At 45.4% G+C, this 22,724-nt stretch overlaps 1 protein-coding gene and 1 long non-coding RNA gene across 4 annotated transcripts in view; one reads left to right on the forward strand and one right to left on the reverse strand.

The window, feature by feature from the left end:
* LOC143807002 (uncharacterized) overlaps positions 1-12,645 on the forward strand; it is a 174,408-nt gene extending 161,763 nt beyond the window's left edge. Inside the window, exons 3-4 of the long non-coding RNA XR_013221612.1 lie at positions 12,321-12,462; positions 12,558-12,645. This is a non-coding gene — a long non-coding RNA (uncharacterized LOC143807002). The remainder of the gene's footprint in view (positions 1-12,320; positions 12,463-12,557) is intronic.
* The window catches only part of SLC12A4 (solute carrier family 12 member 4), a 474,963-nt gene that overhangs the window by 381,260 nt on the left and 70,979 nt on the right, over positions 1-22,724 (reverse strand). The gene's annotated exons all lie outside the window — the stretch shown is intronic.

Consider the following 22,724-nt stretch of genomic DNA (forward strand, 5'->3'; position numbering starts at 1 on the left):
GCCTCCATATAGAATAATGCACCCCACAGTCCTTCATATAATATACCCCACTCCCCATAGGCCTCTATAGCATAATGTATGCCCTATAAGCTTCCATATAGTACTCCCCACAGTGCTTCATAGAGTATAATGCTCTCCCCATAGTCCTCCATATAGTATAATGCACTCCCCACAGTGCTTCATATAGTATAATCCACTCCCCTAAAAAATAAAAAAAGTAAAAAAACCTCACATCTCCTCCTCGTTACCCTGCTGCTCCGAGCACCCACACACCTCAGGACAGCAGACGCCACATACTGACGTCATCGCGCCTGTTGTCAGTGTCTGTCATTGACGTCAGACGCAGAGGGGGAATTATGGGAGAAGGAATGTGATGCTTCCTGTCTCATCATTGCTTTTAACTGCATCTGCATTCAGCCCCCCGCCTCCTGCTCAAGGACCCCATTCTGGATGGCAGTGCAGGGAGATGGAGTCTTTCTGCTCTGCAGCAGAGTCTAACTGTATAGGCACGCTGTGCACGCTGATTCAGTAGCGTAGCTCAGGGTGGGCCTCTCAGTGAGCGGGGCCCAGGGCGATCTCCCTCTCTGCCCACCTGGTAGCTATACTACTGGTAGTATTATTAAGGTGTGGTGCAGGGGAAAATTACCATATTTCTGTCTAGGGCACAGTGTCGGATTGGCCTGGCGGTATATCAGAGAAATCCCTGGTGGGCCCGTGCTGTGGATGAGAGATGGAGGGGGAAAAAAAAAAACTTTTTTAGGGGCACGGGTCCTTTAAAAGCACAGGCAGGCATGACCTGAACCACCGCGTAGCAAGTCATAATGAACGCTAGTGCATATGATGTCGCTGATGTAGGACATCACTGTCATGCGCCGCTTACGACAGGCACACTCACATCAGCCGCCGGCCTCTAGGTCAGCAAAAACTTTTGATCACAAATGCGCCGGATCTGCAAGAAGAGGGCTGTGTGGGAGCACAGGTAGGTAAGAGGAATTTTTTTTTTCTCTTCTGCAGATGTAGGGGCCAGGCTGGACATATGGGGGCCAAGATGGACATGGGACATACAGGCCCAAGATAGTGCAACATAGGGCCTAGGATGGGGCACATTATTAAATAAAGGGGGCCACAAGGAGGAACATTATTAGTATTGGTGGAAAATGGAGAACATAACTACTGTGGGGACCAATTAGGAGACATTATTATTGCTGTGCCATAATCTACTTTTTAAGAGACTGCTTCCAATGGGGGAGGGTCCTGTTACTCTGCAGGGCAGCACTGTCACTTTTTTCTTCATCTGAAAAGTCTAGGAAAAGTTGGGAATGTACTCTAGAAGCATTCAGCTGTTGATTATTTTATGCATAGTTGAGCCCTGGCTGGAAGAAGTGATCGCTTTTCTTGTTCATCTGGAACAGACTGCTAAGATGAAGGACTTCAACTAGAGATTTCATTGGTGAGTCACTGCATCACAGATACATGCTCACTATAAACTATATTCAAAGCTCCTGTATATAATGCCACTGGTGATCACTGTATTACCTATACACTTACACTATACACTACATACAGAGCTTGTGTATAATGTCACTGGTGGTACTAACAGTGTTGTTATTCTTGTGGTTTTTATTCATCATCGGTATTGTAGACTTGGGTGACTATGGGGTGGTAATTTGTGTTCTGGTCATGGTATGGCAGTATTTGCCACTTGTAAGTATTAGGTCACTATGTGGTGTAATATGTGGTGTCATGCCTTTGGTGTCATGTATTTGGCATTATTAGGTTATTATGTGGTGGAATATGTAGTCCAGCCATGGTATGGCATATTTCTCCCTTATATGTGGTATTATTCGGTCACTGTGTGTTGGTAAGTTATGGTCTAGTCATGGTGTGGTATGGATGGATTGTGTTGCATAATTTCCCGGATATTAATTAGAAGATTCTTTACTTCCATTAGAGATTAAATACTTGGAACAAAGAGGCAGAGATGCATTTACAAGGGATCTCGGGTGAAAAAAGTAATTACCTCTCCTTAGGATGTGATAACTTAACCCCTTACTGACCTCGGACGGGATAGTACGTCCGAGGTCAGCTCCCCTGCTTTGATGGAGGGCTCCGCGGTGAGCCCGCATCAAAGCCAGGACATGTCAGCTGTTTTGAACAGCTGACATGTGCCCGCAATAGCGGCGGGTGAAATCGCGATTCACCCGCCGCTATTAACTAGTTAAATGCCGCTGTCAAACGCAGACAGCGGCATTTAACTACCGCATACGGCCGGATATGAGCGCATCGCCGACCCCCGTCACATGATCGGAGGTCGGCGATGCTTCTCCATTGTAACCATAGAGGTCCTTGAGACCTCTATGGTTACAGATCCCCGGCAGCTGTGAGCACCACCCTGTGGTCGGCGCTCACAGCACACCTGATTTTCTACTACATAGAAGCGAACAGCAGATCGCTGCTATGTAGCAGAGGCGATCGTGCTGTGCCTGCTTCTAGCCTCTCATGGAGGCTATTGAAGCATGGCAAAAGTTAAAAAAAAAAAAGTTAAAAAAAATGTGAAAAAAAAAAAAAAAAAAAAGTTTAAATCACCCCCCTTTCGCCCCAATCAAAATCAATCAATAAAAAAAAAAAAAAATCAAACCTACACATATTTGGTATCACCACGTTCAGAATCGCCCGATCTATCAATAAAAAAAAGCATTAACCTGATCACTAAATGGCGTAACAAGAAAAAAATCGAAACACCAGAATTACTTTTTTTGGCCACCGCGACATTGCATTAAAAGGCAATAACGGGCGATCATAAGAACGTATCTGCACCGAATTAGAATCATTAAAGACGCCAGCTTGGCACACAAAAAATAAGCCCTCGACCGACCCCAGATCATGAAAAATGGAGACGCTACGAGGATCGGAAAATGGCGCAATTTTTTTTTTTTTTTTTTTTTTTAGCAAAGTTTGGAATTTTTTTTCACCTCTTAGGTAAAAAATAACCTAGTCATGTTAGGCGTCTATGAACTCATAGTGACCTGGAGAATCGTAATGGCAGGTCAGTTTTAGCATTTAATGAACCTAGCAAAAAAGCCAAGCAAAAAACAAGCGGGGGATTGCACTTTTTTTGCAATTTCACCGAACTTGGAATTTTTTTCCCGTTTTCTAGTACACGACATGGTAAAACCAATGATGTCGTTCAAAAGTACAACTTGTCCCGCAAAAAATAAGCCCTCACACGGCCAAATTGACGGAAAAATAAAAGTTACGGCTCTCGGAAGGAGGGGAGTGAAAAACGAACACGGAAAAACGAAAAATCCCAAGGTCATGAAGGGGGTTAATGAATGGTGGGGGTCTTGCTGCTGGGACCAGTACCAATCGGCAGAATGTGGAAATTTTATCCCCAATAGACTGGAGTGGCATGTACAAATTGGTCTCTTATCCATTCATTGCCTCTGTGGCAGCAAGCTCTGCTCTTGTTTTTTTTGTGGAAGCCCCAAAAAAATAGAATTAGACTTACTGGTAATTCGGTTTCTAGGAACCTTCCACGACAGCATAGGAGGACGTCTCCATTCCCTAATGGGGGGACAGGAAGCACAAAGAGGTTAAAAGGCCCCTCCTACCTCCAAATAGCCAGTGACTTATAACGGATACCATAGCACTAGCTACCTTAATAAACACAGGATAAGTCCAAAGGAAGGGAGGGAATTAGTGCTGTCGTGGAAGGTTCCTAGAAACCGAATTACCATTAAGTCTAATTCTATTTTCTCTAGTCACCTTCCACGACACGGGGCTGTGCACACCATGCGGGAAGTAAGCAGATTATGTGTGGTTGGTACCCAGGCACGCACTGGGCACCATATAATTGGCCAAAAATAAAAGAATTAAAATAAAAAAATAGTCCTATACTCACCTTCGATGTCCCCCGCAGTGTTCCCGCCTCACTGCTGCATGCTGCCGCTTCGGTTCTCATAGCTGGTGTGCGGTGAAGGACCTGTGATGACGTCACTGTCTTGTGATTGGTCGTGAGCGGTCATGTGACCGCTCACGTGACCGCGACGTCATGGAAGGTCCTGCGCACACACACCAGCTATAGGAAGAGGAACGGACGCCGCTGAGGAGATCGTCTGGGTGAGTATAAGCATTTTTTTTATTTTTTTAATTATTTTTAAACATTCTATCTTTTACTATTGATGCTGCATAGGCTGCATCTATAGTAAAAAGTTGGTCACACTTGTCAAACAGTATGTTTGACAAGTGTGACCAACCTGTCAGTCAGTTTTCCAAGCGATGCTACAGATCGCTTGGAAAACTTTAGCATTCTGCAAGCTAATTACGCTTGCAGAATGCTAAAAAAACGCGAAAAAAAACGCAAAAAAAACGCAAAAAAAAAATGCGGATTTCTTGCAGAAAATTTCCGGTTTTCTTCAGGAAATTTCTGCAAGAAATCCGGACGTGTGCACATACCCTGAGCTCTGACTCCAGTTGGCGGTGTTAGTTTTTGGGCTACATAAGATTCTTGTATAGCCCTCTTAATCCAGCTAGAGATGGTGCTTTTTGCCACCTTCTTCCCTTTTCTCTGACCTGACATATGGACAAACAGGTTTTGGTCGATTCTGAAGGAGCTAGTTTGTTCAAGGTAGTGTATGATGATACGCCTAACGTCAAGAGTATGGAATTCTTCCTCTCTGGAGTTTGTCGGATTCTGACAGAAGGAGGGAAGGATGATGTTTTGAGATCGGTGAAAATCAGACACCACTTTTGGTAGAAAAAAGGGATCCAGACGGAGATTTATGGAGTCGTCTGTTATTGTCAAGTAGGGTTCTCTTACTGATAGGGATTGAAGCTCTCCTACTCTTCTTGCAGTGGTTATTGCTACTAGAAAGGTGGCTTTGTAGGGTAGAAATTGAGGAGAGCATGAAGATAGAGGCTCAAACGGTGCTTGAGTGAGACCCTTGAGGACGAGGTTTAAATCCCAAGAGGAAACAACTGGTTGTTTTCCAGGTTGCAATCAGAGCTGATAACACAAATCTTTTGATCCAATGATGGTTGGCCAGCTCCTGATCGAAGACCGCACTGAGAGCAGATACTTGAACCTTCAATGTGCTAGGCTTAAGCCCTAATTCTAAGCCGCGCTGAAGAAAATCTAATATTTTAGCTATAATAGGACGGAGAGGATCAGGAGTAATTGGAAGGCAAAAGGTGGAGAAGGTCTTCCACACCTTACTGTAGATTGCATTTGTGACAGGTTTTCTGGATCTTTGTAAAGTTCAAATTACTGCATCCGATAGTCCCCCTGCCTTTAGGACCTGGGTTTCAGCAACCAGGCTGCCAGGTTCCATTTTCGGGGGTTGCAGTGTTGAAAGGACCACTGGATGAGAAGATCGGCATCCACTGGTAGAAGGACTGGCCCATCTGCATGTAGTTCTACAATGAGGTTGTACCAACTCCTCTTCGGCCATGCTGGAGCTATCAGTATGGTAGGTACCTGTTCATCTCGTATCTTCCGCAGAACTTTCGCCAACAGAGGAATTGGTGGGAAGGCGTATGCCAGCCGAAAATTCCAGGTCTGGACCATGGCATCTACCCCTCTGGGATTGTCCCTGGGATTTAGGGAAACAAGTGTTTTCACCTGGGCATTCTGACCTGAAGCAAAGAGATCTACCTCCGGAAGGCCCCATCTGTCCACCAGCATCCTGAAGGTTCTTCTGTTCAGGCTCCACTCCCCGGGTTGAATGTCCTGACGACTCAGGAAATCCGCCTGGAGGTTTGATGACCCCTTCAGATGGACAGCCGTGAGGGAGAGAAGGTTTTTTTCTGCCCAGCAAAAAATTAGACGAGACGTTTGCCTAGCTGTTGAATTTTGAGCTCCCCTGATGTTCGAGATGGGCGACAGTAGTTGTGTTGTCTGAGTAAATCTGGACATGTCTCCCAGAAATCAAGCTGCTCGCTGCTTTGAGGGCTTCCTCCACTGATTTCAGTTCCCTGAAATTGGAGGATCTGGCACTCAATGTCTGACTCCAGGGGCCCTGAAACGGAGTATGCAGGATTACTGCTCCCCAACCCCGCTTGCTAGCGTCCGTCGTGATTGTCACAAGGGGAGATTGCGACCAGCTTACCCCTCTGCAAATATTTCTGGGGTTCAACCACCATACAAGAGATGCCTTCACACGACCTGGGGTAAACACTCTTGTTTAGGGAACCCTGATTTCCATCCCAGCTTGCAAGAAAGTGGGCCTGGAGGACTCTGGAGTGGGCCTGAGCCCAAGGCACTGACTGGATACATGCCGTCATGGAGCCCAGGACCGACATGCCTTCCCGTATGGTCGTAGATCTGGTTTCTCTGAAGTCTATCACTTTTGTTGTTAGGGCCCGAAGATGGTCTTCCGGGAGAAAAGATTTCTGTTTCACTGAGTCCAGCAGAACTCCCAGGAACCTTCTTGTTTTGGAAGGTTGTAACTGGGATTTTTTTTTAAATTCGGGAGCCACCCTAATGTTTTGAGAATGTCCAGGGTTCTCGTAACATGATTGGTGAGAGTCTGAGCTGAAGGGCCTATTAGAAGCAGATCGTCCAGATAAGGGATGATACAGATTCCCTGTTTGCGGATATGAGATACTATCTCTGCCATTATCCTTGAGAAAACTCTTGGAGCTGAAAGATTCCAAAAGGGAGCACATTGAACTGAAAGTGAGTCACTTGCTGATTGAACTGAATCGCAAATCTCTGGAATTTTCTGTGACGGGGGTGAATGGGCACGTGAAAGTAAGCGTCTTTTAGGTCTATCATTACCATAAAAAACCCAGGACCTATTAGGGGAATGGCAGACTTCACGGATTCCATCTTGAACCTGTGGTATACGATGTGACGATTCAGCTCTTTCAGGTTTATAATGACTCTTGGTTCCCCTGTTTGTTTCTTTACCAGGAATAATCGGGAGTAATGTCCTACACCCCATTCTTCTGGGGGTATCTGGGAAATAGTATTTGTTTTTAGCAGTTCCCTCAAGCTGTCATCATTGTTAAAAAGTCTCTCTGCGACGACAGGGAGGTGATTCGCAGATTCCAGGGGGGGGGGGGGGGGAAGAATTCTATCAGAAGGCCCTCTTGTAATATATTGAGGACCCACTGAGATTCGGAGATAGCCCGCCAGTGATGGACGAAATTTGCGAGCCTCCCCCCCACCGGGACGGAGTCATTTCTCTTGCTGCTGATGCTGCTGCTGCTGATGCTGCTGGGGAATGAGGATATTTTTTCCCCTCCCTTTGGCGTAGCTCCATCTCCCCGTTTTACCTTTACCTCTTGTTTGAGGGGTACTTGACTGGGGGGCACGAAAAAAACGCTTCCTGATAGGCTTTTGCTCCGGAAGGGCCTTTTTCCTATCTGTTGACTTTTCTAGAATTTAATCTAGAGAGGGGCCAAATAGTTAGTCACCTTTTAAGGGTATTGAGCACAGCTTAATTTTTGAGGTTACGTCACCACTCCACATTTTAAGCCAGAGGGCTCTTCGTGCAGAATTGGACTGGACTAAAGACCTAGCCGCAATCCTAATAGACTCCATGGAGGCGTCTGAGAGAAAGGCCGAAGCCTTTTGAAGCATTGGTAGAGAATCAGGCAGCTCTCCCCTTGATGTGCCCTGAGAAATATGCTTCTCAAGCTCATCTATCCTGCGAGAAAGGGCTCTAGCGACACAGGTAGCTGAAAATGTTAGCTTTTAATCCTGAGTTGGACGTTTCCCAGGATTTTTTTAATAGAGACTCCATTTTTCTATCCAATGGATCCCTTAGCTGGGAGGAGTCCTCAAAGGGGAGCGAAGTTTTCTTAGCCACTCTAGCCACCTGTATGTCCACCCTTGGTACATCCCAGGAAGGGGAACCTGCCTCTAAGGGAAACCTGTGTCTCATTTCTGACGGTGTAACAAGTCGCTTCTCCGGGCATTCCCACTCCTGAGATATCATGTCTATGATGTTCTGGTGTACAGGGAACCCTATTCGCTTTTCCGACTTCAATCCTCCAAACATTTCATCCTGAATGGTTTGAGATATAGGTTCCTCCTGAAGCCCCATAGTGCTGCGTACTGCCATCACTAGATCGTCAATGTAATCCGAGGAGAAAAAATACTTTCTTGCTACGGAGATTTTATAACTTGATGATTTACCCCATTTTTCCAAAGAGGAAGAATAGGAACGGTTAGAATCAGAGTCAGAATCCTCAGTTTGAATCTTCCTTTTTTTGGAAGGGGAGGGATTCTGAGGAGGCATAGGAGGATTGAAAGCAGCTAAGGAAGATTGCACTTCACTTTTGACTAGCGTGCGGATTTCTTCTAGCAGGGAAGGCTGCTCGGCTCTAACTATTTTGTCCGTGCAGGCCTGACAGTTTCTTCTCCCATAAGGAGGGAAGCTTTATACTGCAGATTGCACATTTAGCCGTTTTCTTAGCCAGGTTTCTTTGGGCTGACTTTTCTCCCTAAAATTAAGGGAGAGTGGAGTCGTGAATTAAAATAAGGCCCTTAATACCCTGGACATGGACCCACCCCGCGACTGACTTACAGGAGCTGGGGCAGCACTAGGCTCTACAGATGCAGGGCAGGAAGCACCATCCATACTGAAGGGATCAGTCTTACCTGGAGGTGTCTTCAGGCTGGTTTATATAGCCATAAACCCAGCCCCCAGCGAAGGTGCAATGAGTCCCCATCCTCATTCTCAGGTCCCAGGAAGGCCACCACGTGGGGGGCGCGCCGCCGCGGCGTTAGAGGCATTGGAGGACGGAACAAGGCCACACCAGGAAGTGTGTGCTCCACGAGGTGGAACGCAGGAACCGGAAGTGACGCGCGAGACCGCCGACGTCACTTCCGGGACGCCGAGCCGCAGAAGGATGAGGAACATGGCGGTGAGCTCAGGAGGAGACCGCCGGGGATTCACTGGCCCGCTTTACCTCTATGAGGCGCGGGTGGGCCAGGACAGGTCCCGAGTCAGGAGGAGACGGGAGCAGCACAACCAGTGGAGGAGGGCAGAGCCCACGACCACCACTGCCTGGCTAAAAAAAGCAGGTATGCCACGGTCACCGGCCACGCAGCATAGCAAAACCTCTCCATGCCCCATGGGGGACAGGAAATACACTGGCGATTTGGAGGTAGAAGGGGCCTTTTAACCTCTTTGTGCTTCCTGTCCCCCATTAGGGAATGGAGAAATCCTCCTATGCTGTCGTGGAAGGTGACTAGAGAAAGATTGAATGATGCTCTGGCCAGGAATCCCACCTGCCCTCCATTTCAAAATTGGGATAAAAATTTCCTGTCCTATTCGCCATTCTTCCAATTGGTGTGGCTTCCAACAGTTGGACTCCACTGATCACCTATCCTGTGGAGCCCATGGAACGGTGATTACTTCTCTCAACCAAATAAGTCATTTAATGCAAACTACCGTAATTGTACATCCCAGGTATGGTGGTGCACAGTAGATGTGCAGGAGCCACCTGTGTTTCACAGTAGATGCTCCACTATAGGACCGGAGTCACACTAGCACAAAATACGGACGAGTGCGAGTGCAATGCGAGAAAACATTGCATAGCACTCGGACCTTTGTTCATCTATGGGGAAGCTCACATCACCTTTTTTTTCTCAGGCGTATTCAGCGTGCGAGTGAAATCGCCAAGTCGAAGTTGAAGCCAAGTCTCGCCAATGCAAGTTATGAGTGCAAGAAAAAAAAACCAAAACATTGGACACCACACGGACCATCAGTGTGATTTGCGAGGAATACGCACACATTTTTCTCATTTCAACCCATTGAGCCATTAAATTCAATGAGGAAATGCAGTGAGAAATGTTAAGCCATAGGCATGTCATACGGATGTCATACAGATACTTATTTGCAAGGAAATCGCATCACCGCATTGCAAACGGATTACATATGGATAACCATACGGAGAACATCTGTGCGATTCTCGGGAGAGAGAATCGGACCGATTTTTTCAGAGCAAAAAAGTATACAGACATTATAATGGGATCACTATTTGGGACTTGAAGCTGTGATCATCTGATTGCTTGTGTTATATAAAGCAATGCCACAAAATTGCATATCCGTGCAATGTGAAGAGCTGCAAAACCTGTAGAGACCAAAGACAGGATACCGATTCCCAACAAACAGCAGGACTAGAAGATTCCTGAGACATTCAGGCTGTGTGCAAACGTCGCGTTTATTAGCGCTTTTTCTGCGTTTTTTCACTATAAAACCCGCAAAAAACACACTCACTATTAATTAGAATGCAATCCGCAAATGTTGTGCACATACTGAGTATTTTTCCGTAGCGGAAACAATTTGCGGTAAAATACGCAGCATGTTCATTATATTTACGAAATCGCGGTGATTCTGCGTCCATAGACTTCTATTGGAGCACTTGAATTCCGCAAATCTAAAAAAATTTAAGTGGAATTCAAGCGCATTTGCGGCGGTAAAAATTGCGGCATACAGGAAGTGACATGGCCATCGCATCATGTCCATCCCATCATGCCATGCCAGGAGCATCCCATAATCCAGGAAGACAAGATAATATCAGTCTTCCTGGATGATGGCTACCAACATGGACTGGTATGACCGGATGGAGCTGGATGTGTCTTTAATGATTAGTGTAGTAAATGTCTGTGTCCGTGTGTGTGTTGTGTGTGTGTGTCCTTGTGTGTTTCTGTGTGTGGTGTACTGTATATTGTGTATGTGTGTTGTCAGACATAGGCCGATGAGACTACTACTACTCCCATCGGTCTATGTTTGTTCCTTATAGTCGCAGCAGGCTCAGCTCGATGGGAGCAGTATTTCCCATCTAACTGTTCCTGCATCCCAAAAAAAAAACCAACACTTTATTTTTTTAAAATCGTCCCTGACCCGATATATTTTCGCCCCCCCCCCCCCCCCCCCTCATTCCCATATTAATTTTGTTTAGGTCAATTTCATTGGTGGCCAGTATTTTCCCCCCACCCCACCAAATAAAGTTTCATTGGTGGACAGTGGATAGTGTCCCTTATTTTTCACCCCCCAAAAAAAGTTTCATTGGTGGACAGTGGTTACCTGTGAAATTAATTATACATACCTGTCCCCGACGATCACCACCTAAAATAAATGTTAAAAAAACCCGTACTCACCTACACACCCAATTCCACGAAGCCCTCGTCCAAAAAAAAAAAAAAAGTAAAAAAACAAACCACAATGTATACCTACCCTCCGCAGCATCCAATTAAACGAGTGTCCCACGATCTTCAGTTTAGAGCAGCCACATAACATGTGGCTGCTCTAAACCGCAGCCGCCGATACAGTGAACGGGATACTAAAGCGATCCCATTCACTGCATACAGAGTTCTCCCAAAGGCAGCTCGCGTGAACTCTTTCGGTAGTCACTGTAGCTGCGTGGACTCCCCGGCTGACCGGAGGTGAACTCTGTAGCGTGGGAAAATTTCCCACGCTTATCAGTTCATCTCCGGTCAGCCATGGGAGTGGTTTACAGCGGAGCTGGTTGCATTAGCACCAGTCCCGTTGTAAACTTGTTAACCCTTGCTGTGCAATAAAAAATGTGGTCAAAAACCTGTTGTCATTATTTCATTAAAATACTTTTTCCAGAATGTGTGTGTGTTTTATTGACCCTTTATTACTATAGGATTAATAATGGATAGGTGTCTTATTGACGCTTCTCCATTACTAAACCGGCTTAATGTCACCTTTCAATAGCAAGGTGACATTAACCCTTTATTACCCCATATCCCACCGCTACAGGGGAGTGGGAACAGAGAGGCTGGGAACAGAGAGGCTAAGTGCCAGAAAAGGCGCATCTTACAGATGTGCCTATTCTGGGGTGGCTGAGGGCAGATGCTTTTAGCCGGGAGGGGGCCAATAACCATGGTCCCCCTCAAGGCTATTAATATCTGCCCTCAGTCACTGGCTTTCCCACTCTGGCGGAGAAAATTGCGCAGGAACCCACGCCATTTTTTTTTCGTGATTTAACCCTTTATTTTCACACCTAGAGCTCCCAAACTTTATGGTTAGGATTAGGGTTGTGGCTAGGGGTAGGGCTGTTATATACTACATGGGAAATGTTATATACTGTTTGGCCTGTGTTATATACTGCGTGGCCACTGTTATATACTGCGTGGCCTGTATTAACGCATCGGGTATTCTACAATATGTCGTGGCCTGTGCTATGTACTGTGTGGCTGCTATATACATACATATTCTAGAATACCCGATGCGTTAGAATCGGGCCACCATCTAGTGTATAGATAAAATATTTAGATTTCTTATCCAAATAATAATTTGAAAAAAAAAGTATTAACTGGTTCTCTCTAAAAATTGTAGACAGAAAAACACCCGGAGGTCTGGGACCGTGCCAATGAAGAGTATAAAGCATCCTCTTCAAAACGTGATGCCTGGCCAGCCATTGTCACGGAAATTTATCCTCAGTGGCCTCAACTACCTAAATCGGGTAAAAAAATGATTTGTAAGTATTTTAAATTTGTGTTGTTTTTTTTTTTTTTGTTTGTTTGTTTTTTTTAAGTGTTCCTTTATAATTTTTTTTTACTTGTTCCATTTCAGTGGACAATGTGAAAAAAAGGTGGAGATCTGTGACCGACAGGCTGGTGAAGGCACAGAGGACAGAAAATGGCAGCTCGCCATCAAAGAAGAGGGTGCCATTCGCAGAACAGCTGCAGTTTATTTTAGCAAGCAGAAATCTGCGGCGGTAAGTTATATATATTGGTTTATCTTCAATGTTTCACAATAATCTTATTAAGCACTTTTTTTATTCCTTGTACAGAACTGAAGGCAATGTAAGGGCCCAAACCCCACCAGTCCATGAAGGCAACAGCCCGGAGCATGGTGTTGGAGAGGAGGTGGAGGACTTTCCAATGTGCTCCTCACCTAATCCACCCTTGCCTAGGCCGTCATCCTCTATGTATGCTGCTGTTACGGCACCCTCCTGTACGGTGGCAAGTTCGTCCTCTGCAGTGGATGCCATGTTGGTGTCTTCTGATGTTGCTCCTGCCTCTGGCGCTGCGTCAAGCTCTGCTAGTGGCTGTTCAAGGAACACTGGGATGGGGGCTGGTTCTGCCCGTCCCAAGCCATTGGTTAAAGCAGCACCCAAGAAGGGCAAAAAAAAGGAGACTTTGACTAGTGTCATTGAAGCTATCACTAGTCGAAACCTCAATATCATCGACAATTCTTCGACACAAGATGAGATGGACAAATATGGATCAGTGATAGCCAGCCACCTAAGGTCCATGCCATGGGAAGAGGCAGAGCCTCTGTATGACAGCAGTCAATGCTGTTCTAATGGCTGCTGCTGTCCCATCACTGATACCCCCATCATAAGACATAGTAGTGGCGATTATGAAGGCATTTAATTACTTATTTAATTGTCTATTCTCAATGAAGTGTTTCTAAAAGAGAGGTACACTTGTGCCTCAAGTTATGTTGTGTACATGATTCTGTGCCCGTGTGGACTCACCTATGTGGGTGAAACAACCATGGAAGTGAGGGCCCGCATCAGCAAGCACAAGAGTACAGTGAGAACGGGGCTCACAGAGCTACCTGTCCCTATACACTTCATTGAGAATAGACACTCAGTAAACCAATTAAGGTTTAGGGTCATCGATAGTGTCCCAGTACTCAGGAGGGGTGGTAATAGGTAATTTACACACTGGGGTCTTTGCAACCAAAAGGTCTAAATATTGATTTTAATTTACATACTTGTGCCTTTTAATTTTAGGGATTTTGTTTGGGTGGGTATCATTGTGGGTATTTGTTTTTAATGTCTCCTTCTGCTATTGGGTTTGAAATATACTTACATTGTTCTTTTTCCCTTCTGTTTTTTTTTCCTTTTTTTTCTCCTTCCCTCCCCCTTTTTTTGTATTATAGGCCAGTACTGCTACAGTCGGTTGTCAGAAGGATTGGGATGTTTTGGAATTAGGGGACAATTGAATACATCCTGGATGTTATGCTATATTAGCTCCCCTCCATGTGCTCCCCGACTGTCGCGTATATATTATGTGATGTATTTACTGTATTGTTTGTTGTGCCTGGTGACAATTGATGTGATGGAGGTGCATTATTTATCATTATATATTTCTGAGTTTTTTTTCTCTCCTGGATTAGTTGTGGCATCGGTTTCCTGTGCGTCCCGGTTACCTAGGTGACGCTCCTGGCTGGTTTGACGCGATGCTGTTGATGGACGGGTGTGCGGGCGCTGCCGATGGTTGGTCCAATTCGCGGTCACGTGATGTGGATACTTCCGGGTGGCGGTGCGCCTGCGTGTCCTGTTCGCCGCTGCATTGCGCTCCAGGTTGGGGAGACGGACCTTTGGTGAGGACGTCGGGTTATGACACCGAAAGCTCCTGAGTACGGTACGGGTCTTTTTATAGGTTGAACGGGATTTTCCTTATGTTTGGAAGCCACAGATTGGCGGTATGAAGATTCTTGGCGTAGTCGGAAGATTGAAATCTATTGGCTCCGCTTTGTTTACATTTTCCACATGGCTCTACATGGATTGGTGGAGGTTTTCATGACGACCCTTATGCTTGAAACCGATTGCTTGAGATGCCGATAGTACATTACGGGAATTATTAAACTATAAGGAGAATTTTTTGGGGATTTATAGTGGATGTGTAGGCGGTTGGGGATTTTTATTATAAATAATAATCTAATATGTTAGATGTTTGTTTTTTGTATTGTATTGTATTTATTAATGGGTGGTGGGCAGCTGGATGGTGATTGGTGCCCTGTGTGGCACATACACTATTTAAAGCTGGTCCTGTGCACTCTGTGTTATGCTTGACAAAGACCTATATGGTCGAAACGTTGCTGTTATATGGCAAAATAAACTCTATTTTTTGTACTATACACCTGGATGGAGCGCTGTTATTTTATCACTTGAATCTCCGATGGTCCTGGAAGGTTCCCTGGACTTGGACGGGCGCCCCAGTTCGTGAGTGCTGTCAGCCTTTTGTTTTCTTCTTTAACTATAGGTTGGCTGTCTCACCTAAAACACCTAATGAAGACAAAGGAGGCGTCTCTAGGCTCCCAGAATAACTCCAGGCCTACCCCGTCATACGGGTGGGTCCTAGCCATATCATCTGGGGGACGGAGAGAGGGAACATCAGAAACAGACATAACAGTTGTGAGGACTATCCCGTGGTGCTCAGCAGGGAGGTACTACAACACACAGGCGCTAGAAGGTAGGCACTGATTTCCACCTGCAAAGGGAACTCTGGATGTGCCTTCGGACTGGCCGGTCTCAGCCAGCCCTGTTAGCAGTGCTCTGGATTGTGGATCCTGAAGCCTTCAGTAAAGAGGTACAGAGACTGCAACCCTGTGTCCTCGTTATTCATCGCGACGTGCACCACGCACCATCATCACATCTTTCATTGGACGCCCCTTAGCAGGGTCACGGACCGGGTCTAGCCACCGTGACAACCCCAGAACTGAGACCGAGAGGCCCGGTACCGAGTACCCCTCGGCCCTGCGTCTGGGGGCGTTCCATGGGCGCAGCAGGTTGGTTTTTAAAGGGAAATGCCTCATCCGATACCATCACAAAGAGTACTGGATGTGTAAAACCGGGCAAAGGTCTTGGGGCTGGGAGCGTTCCGCCATTTCGAAGAATTTGAAGTCCAATCTGTGATGATTGCAGCACCCGAGAGTCCCCAGAACTGCCATAAGCACCGACGTTGATGGCAACAAACGTGTAATGTGCATCAGCCACCGCCATCAGGACCACAGAAAAATACTTCTTATAATTAAAGAAGCGTGATCCTGATCGTGGTGGCTTCAGCACTCTCACATTTGCCATCGACAGCACCTACGCAGTTGGGGAAATTGGCCACAGTTTGAAAGCCTGCTGCAACCTGCAGCCAAGTCTCCTCGGTTGGGCAAGGCATCATGATGGGCTGCAACTTCTGCCAAATGACGGTACATGTGCACCTCACAATTTGAGAGATGGTGGATTTGCCAACCCTAAATTGAAGGTGCAGGGATGTTTAGCTCTCTCCTGTGGCCAAAAACCTGAAAAAAAAAAAATTAGAATATTTTTAATAACGATAAAAATATGTATGGCAAAATTAAAAAAAAAGGTTCAGGGGCACTATATCTGTCAACATTGTGGTGCAGTGGCAGCATTATGGGGGCACTGGCAGCATTGTGGCGCAGTGGCATTATGGGGGCAGGCACTGGCAGCATTGTGGGGGCAGGCACTGGCAGCATTGTGGCGCAGTGGCAACATTATGGGGTACTGGCAGCAATGTGGCGCAGTGGCAGCATTATGGGGGCAGGCACTGGCAGCATTGTGGCGCAGAGGCAGCATTATGGGGGCACTGTGGCAGCATTAACTATGGGGGCAATGTGTCAAGGAGTATGTGTAAAACACCGGATTACTTACCGGTAATGCTCTTTTATAGAGCCACAACAGCACCCACTTGAGAGAGGGGATCCGCCCCTAGGAACAGGAAACCCTATGCAGAGATAAAAGGGGCGGTCCCCCTCGATCCCACAGTTGGGTTACAGAGATTGCGAGGAACCGCCCACCAGATTTAGTAGGAAATTCGATATCATTAGTTAACTTAAGTATGGCTAACTACAAGAACCAATCACCCTTAACCATGCTCATATACAAAATTAACTTATTAGGGAGGGAAGTGAAGGGGTGCTGTCGTGGCTCTATAAAAGAGCATTAACGGTAAGTAATCCAGTGTTTTCTCTTCGCCACGACAGCACCCACTTGAGAGACTTTCAGAGATAGTTATTTGGGAGGGATCACCGTGTTAATTACTGATCTACCGAAAGACAGGTCAGATGAAGTAGATAAATCCAATCTATAGTGATTATAGAAGGTAGTAGGAGAAGACCAGGTTGCGGCCTTACATATTAGTTCTATTGGAACCTCCGCTCGTTCAGCCCAGGATGATGCTATCGCCCGGGTGGAATGTGCTTTTATGGTCTCAGGCGGGCTCTCCTCTTTAGATGAATAGGCCAGACATATTGCATCTCGAATCCACCGAGATAAAGTACCTTTCGTGATTCCAGCTCCTTTTCTATGACCCTGGAAGGAAACAAAGAGAGCCCTGCTCTTCCTCCAGGCGCTAGTTCTTTCTAAATAGGCTATTATGGCCCTCCTCACATCTAATGTATGGTATTTTTGTTCTTCCTAATTTGTAGGGTTATCATAGAAGGAAGGAAGGAAAATTTCTAGTGATCTATGAAATTTAGTGCATACTTTGGGTAAGTAGGAAGGATCCGTTTTTAGGATAACTCTAACTGGAAATATTGACAGAAAAGGAGGATCTATCGATAATGCCTGTATGTCACTTAACCTTCTTGCCGATACTAAGGCGACAAGAAGAGCTGTCTTGATGGAGACGTGTTTTATGTGAGCTGAATGTAGTGGCTCAAAAGGGTACCCTGTCAGAGCTTCAAGGACTAAATTAACATCCCAAGGTGGTACGTGGGGAATTTGAACTGTCTCTGACCTTTGGCATACGTTAACAAATCTGGCTACCCACTTGTTACCTGCAATATCGTGACTATATAAAGCTCCAAGAGCAGAAATGTGTACTTTTAAGGTACTGACCGCCAGACCTAAATTGCGCCCTTTTTGAAGAAATTCTAAAATCATAGGAATGTGAATTTCGCTTGACAGGGCTGTCGGGTAGAGGCTTAGAAATTTTTTCCACACTCTTGCATAAATAGATGTGGTGGATTTTTTTCTACTTAGTAGAAGAGTGTCAATTACTTTGTGTGAAAAGCCTCTTAGTTTTAGCAGCTGCCTCTCAAATTCCAGGCTGTCAACCGTAGGCCCTTCACATGAGGGTGGTTGAAGGGGCCCTGGAAGAGAAGATCCTGATCCTCTGGGAGAATCCATGGGTCTGAGATTGACATGGCTCTCAGCCAGGAAAACCATGGTCTCTTGGGCCAAAAAGGAGCTATTAAGAACACGTTTGCACTGTCCTCCCTTTTCTTCCTGATCACGGTTGGGACAAGTATCAATGGAGGAAAGGCATATGCTTTCCGGAAGGTCCATGGAACTTGCAGGGCATCAAAGATATTGGGATTGTCGGACTGGAACAATGAAGCGAACTTTTTTACTTGCTTGTTGTCTTTTGTCGCAAAAAGGTCTATCTCGGGAGTGCCCCATTTTTTGGTTATCATTAAGAAGATACGACGACTGAGAACCCACTCTCCTTGGTTGAGGGTGTGACGGCTGAGGAAATCTGCTTTTGAATTGTTGACTCCTCTGGCATGCAGTGCTGATAAGGATAGAAGGTGTTCTTCTGCTATGGTTAGAATGTCGCCGGCTATAGACATGAGAGCTTCTGATCTTGTTCCCCCTTGATGATTTATGTATGCAACCACTGTCATGTTGTCTGAAAAAAATTCTCGTATGCGTTCCGTGTAGCTGCGGAAGGAATTTGCATATGGCATGATAGATAGCATTTAGTTCTTTTTCATTAGAAGAATCGTTTGATTCTCTAAGAGACCACAGACCCTGAACTATTTGATCTCCTAAGTGTGCTCCCCAACCACTAGGACTGGCATCAGTGAAGATCGTTTTCAAAGGATTAACCACCCAGGGGACCCCACTGGTAAGAGGATTCAGATTAACCACCATTAATCAATCAACCAGATTAATCAATCAATTAATTAACCAGATTAACCACCAGGTCAGAGATTGTAACACGTCTGTTGGTAAGGATAACCGACCATCTAATTGACCCTGTAATCTTTCTTCTTCTTGTAGAATTGTATACTGTAACTTCCTAGTATGGAATTGAGCCCACAGGACAGCCGGAATGCATGACGTGAAAGAACCAAGAAGGGACATACCTTCTCTTACGGAAATTAAGGGGTTATTGATCACTGATTGAACTTTGTTTAGAATTGTTAATTGTTTAGAATCTTGAAGGAAGCACCTCTGATTTATGGAATCTAGAATAAGTCCTAGAAATGTTTGTCGAGTTGTGGGGGACAATCTGGATTTTTCCCAATTTACTAACCACCCCAATTCCTGCAGGGACGAAACTGTATCAAATAGACGTTGATGGCATTGAGAAGGGGAATTCCCCACTATCAAAAGGTCATCTAAATATGGTATTATGAGGGTGTCTTAACCTCAAAAATAACATTACTTCTGACATTAATTTTGTGAAGACTCTCGGAGCTATCGACAGTCCAAAGGGCATTGCTGTATATTGATAATGCCTTATTTGACCTTACTGCCACCCGTAGATATTGTTGATGTTCAATGAAGATTGGAAGATGGTAATACGCATCTTTAAGGTCAAGTACTGCCATAAAGCAATGGGTCAACAGAAATTTTATAGTTGACCGGATAGACTCCTTTTTAAAAGTATGGTTTTCTAAGAAGACGTTTAGTCTTTTAAGGTTAATTATCGTTCTGAATGACCCGTCTGGTTTTGGAATCAAAAACAAAGGGGAATAAAATCCCTTTCCTTTTTGATGAAAAGGAACTTCCACTAATACCCCTTTAGATAGGCGATTTATTATTTCCTGCTCTAAGGCCTCTTGTTGTGATTGAGACCTTAAGGAAGTCAATAAGAATGAGTCCGGAGGGACTCGGGCAAATTTTAACTTTAGACCAGTAGTTATGAGGCTAGTTGCCCATTGGAAGTTATTGCCAGCCATTGTATAGAGAAAAATGACAACCTACCACCAACGGGTAGATCTGTCCTAACGGGGTTTATCTTCAGATTTAAATGGGCGCTTCCCAAAAGATGCTCCTCTCTGTTTGGAGTCTCTATTGGCCCAGTGGTCCTGGTTTTTAAAGTCCTTTCTTTTATTAAATATGGGCTTCCGGAACGCTCTCCTATAGGATGGAAGATAATTATTATTGGGGAACCCCTTCTTTCTCTCACCCGCTTTGGTTAGTATTTCATCTAATTTAGTACCAAATAGGTACTCACCCTGGCATGGAAGGCCACATAATTTGGATTTCGTTTGGGGATCTCCTTTCCACCCCTTTAGCCACAGAGCCCGGTGAGCTGCGTTAGTCAGACCTGCCGATTTGGCCGCTAACCGTATGGAGTCAGCTGATTAATCCGCCAAAAAGGCTGTAGCCCCTCTGATCAACGGTATAGATGAGATAAGTTTATCTCTGGAAAGGCCACCTCTCAATCCTTCTTCTAGGTCGTTCAACCAGACTAGCATGGACCTAGCAGTGCATGTAGCTGAGATAGCCGGTCTAAATGCTCCTGTACAGGATTCCCATGCTCTTTTTAAAAGAGAATCAGCTTTTCTGTCAAGCGGGTCTGGTAAAGAACCCAAATCTTCCACGGGCAGCAAAGATTTCCTAGATGTGGATGCCACTGCCACATCTACCTTTGGGGCTTTTGACCATGTGGAGAAATCTTCAGGAATACTTTCCGAGCTTTGTAAGGCCCGTAATTCATCTCTTATTTTCCTTATATCTTCCGACCTTACTGAAGATTCTTCACGTAAGGTGGATTCGATGCATTAGTGGCACAACTTCTTTATATAACTATCCGGGAGCGGCTGGGAACATAAAGCACATTGCATGTGTTTGGTTTTTCCCGTTCTTTTCGCCTAGGGAATACAGGTCCTTCTCAAAAAATTAGCATATAGTGTTAAATTTCATTATTTACCATCATGTAATGATTACAATTAAACTTTCATATATTATAGATTCATTATCCACCAACTGAAATTTGTCAGGTCTTTTATTGTTTTAATACTGATGATTTTGGCATACAACTCCTGATAACCCAAAAAACCTGTCTCAATAAATTAGCATATTTCACCCGTCCAATCAAATAAAAGTGTTTTTTAATAACAAACAAAAAAAACATCAAATAATAATGTTCAGTTATGCACTCAATACTTGGTCGGGAATCCTTTGGCAGAAATGACTGCTTCAATGCGGCGTGGCATGGAGGCAATCAGCCTGTGACACTGCTGAGATGTTATGGAGGCCCAGGATGCTTCAATAGCGGCCTTAAGCTCATCCAGAGTGTTGGGTCTTGCGTCTCTCAACTTTCTCTTCACAATATCCCACAGATTCTCTATGGGGTTCAGGTCAGGAGAGTTGGCAGGCCAATTGAGCACAGTAATACCATGGTCAGTAAACCATTTACCAGTGGTTTTGGCACTGTGAGCAGGTGCCAGGTCGTGCTGAAAAATGAAATCTTCATCTCCATAAAGCATTTCAGCCGATGGAAGCATGAAGTGCTCCAAAATCTCCTGATAGCTAGCTGCATTGACCCTGCCCTTGATGAAACACAGTGGACCAACACCAGCAGCTGACATGGCACCCCACACCATCACTGACTGTGGGTACTTGACACTGGACTTCAGGCATTTTGGCATTTCCTTCTCCCCAGTCTTCCTCCAGACTCTGGCACCTTGATTTCCGAATGACATGCAAAATTTGCTTTCATCAGAAAAAAGTACTTGGGACCACTTAGCAACAGTCCAGTGCTGCTTCTCTGTAGCCCAGGTCAGGCGCTTCTGCCGCTGTTTATGGTTCAAAAGTGGCTTTACCTGGGGAATGCGGCACCTGTAGCCCATTTCCTGCACACGCCTGTGCACGGTGGCTCTGGATGTTTCCACACCAGACTCAGTCCACTGCTTCCTCAGGTTCCCCAAGGTCTGGAATTGGTTCTTCTCCACAATCTTCCTCAGGGTCCGGTCACCTCTTCTCGTTGTACAGCGTTTTCTGCCACATTGTTTCCTTCCAACAGACTTACCATTGAGGTGCCTTGATACAGCACTCTGGGAACAGCCTATTTGTTGAGAAATTTCTTTCTGGGTCTTACCCTCTTGCTTGAGGGTGTCAATGATGGCCTTCTTGACATCTGTCAGGTCGCTAGTCTTACCCATGATGGGGGTTTTGAGTAATGAACCAGGCAGGGAGTTTTTAAAAGCCTCAGGTATCTTTTGCATGTGTTTAGAGTTAATTAGTTGATTCAGAAGATTAGGGTAATAGGTCGTTTAGAGAACCTTTTCTTGATATGCTAATTTATTGAGACAGGTTTTTTGGGTTATCAGGAGTTGTATGCCAAAATCATCAGTATTAAAACAATAAAAGACCTGACAAATTTCAGTTGGTGGATAATGAATCTATAATATATGAAAGTTTAATTGTAATCATTACATTATGGTAAATAATGAAATTTAACACTATATGCTAATTTTTTGAGAAGGACCTGTATAGACAAAGAGGGAAGTATAATCAGCCTAATAGAGTAGATACACACTCACCCCAGTGAAGCTGCTGTTACGGTACCGGCTGATGAGTTGGAGACGAAGGAACAGATGGAGGAATAGATAGGTCCCATCTTTTATCCCTGGTGTTCTTTGTAGAGGATCTGCTCTTTGAGCGACCGCTGCTTGTATGGCTGCCTGGCATAATAGCGGTGACTTCAGATTAAGCCATCGCCGGGTCCTGGGGAGATGCCATGATGGACGCCGGAGTATCAGCGCCGGCGTCCTTTTGTTGATGGGGGCCGCCATCTTCTTCCTGTCGCACCCGGAAGTGAACGATACTTCCGGGTCGCGGCCATGCTGTATGCGCCTGCGCACCCACCGGTATTAACGCAGGCGCCGTCCCTCCTCCTGCATCACCCCGGAAGTTTGCGGCAACACATCCTGGGGAAAATATACTGGGCTGCACGCTGCCTGCACACCACAGGAGATGGCGTCGCAGGATCTCCTACCTCCAGCGTTTCAATCCCCGCAGGTCAG

This window comes from Ranitomeya variabilis, chromosome 2 (assembly GCF_051348905.1).
Source record: "Ranitomeya variabilis isolate aRanVar5 chromosome 2, aRanVar5.hap1, whole genome shotgun sequence".
NCBI classification, from domain to species: Eukaryota; Metazoa; Chordata; class Amphibia; order Anura; family Dendrobatidae; genus Ranitomeya; species Ranitomeya variabilis.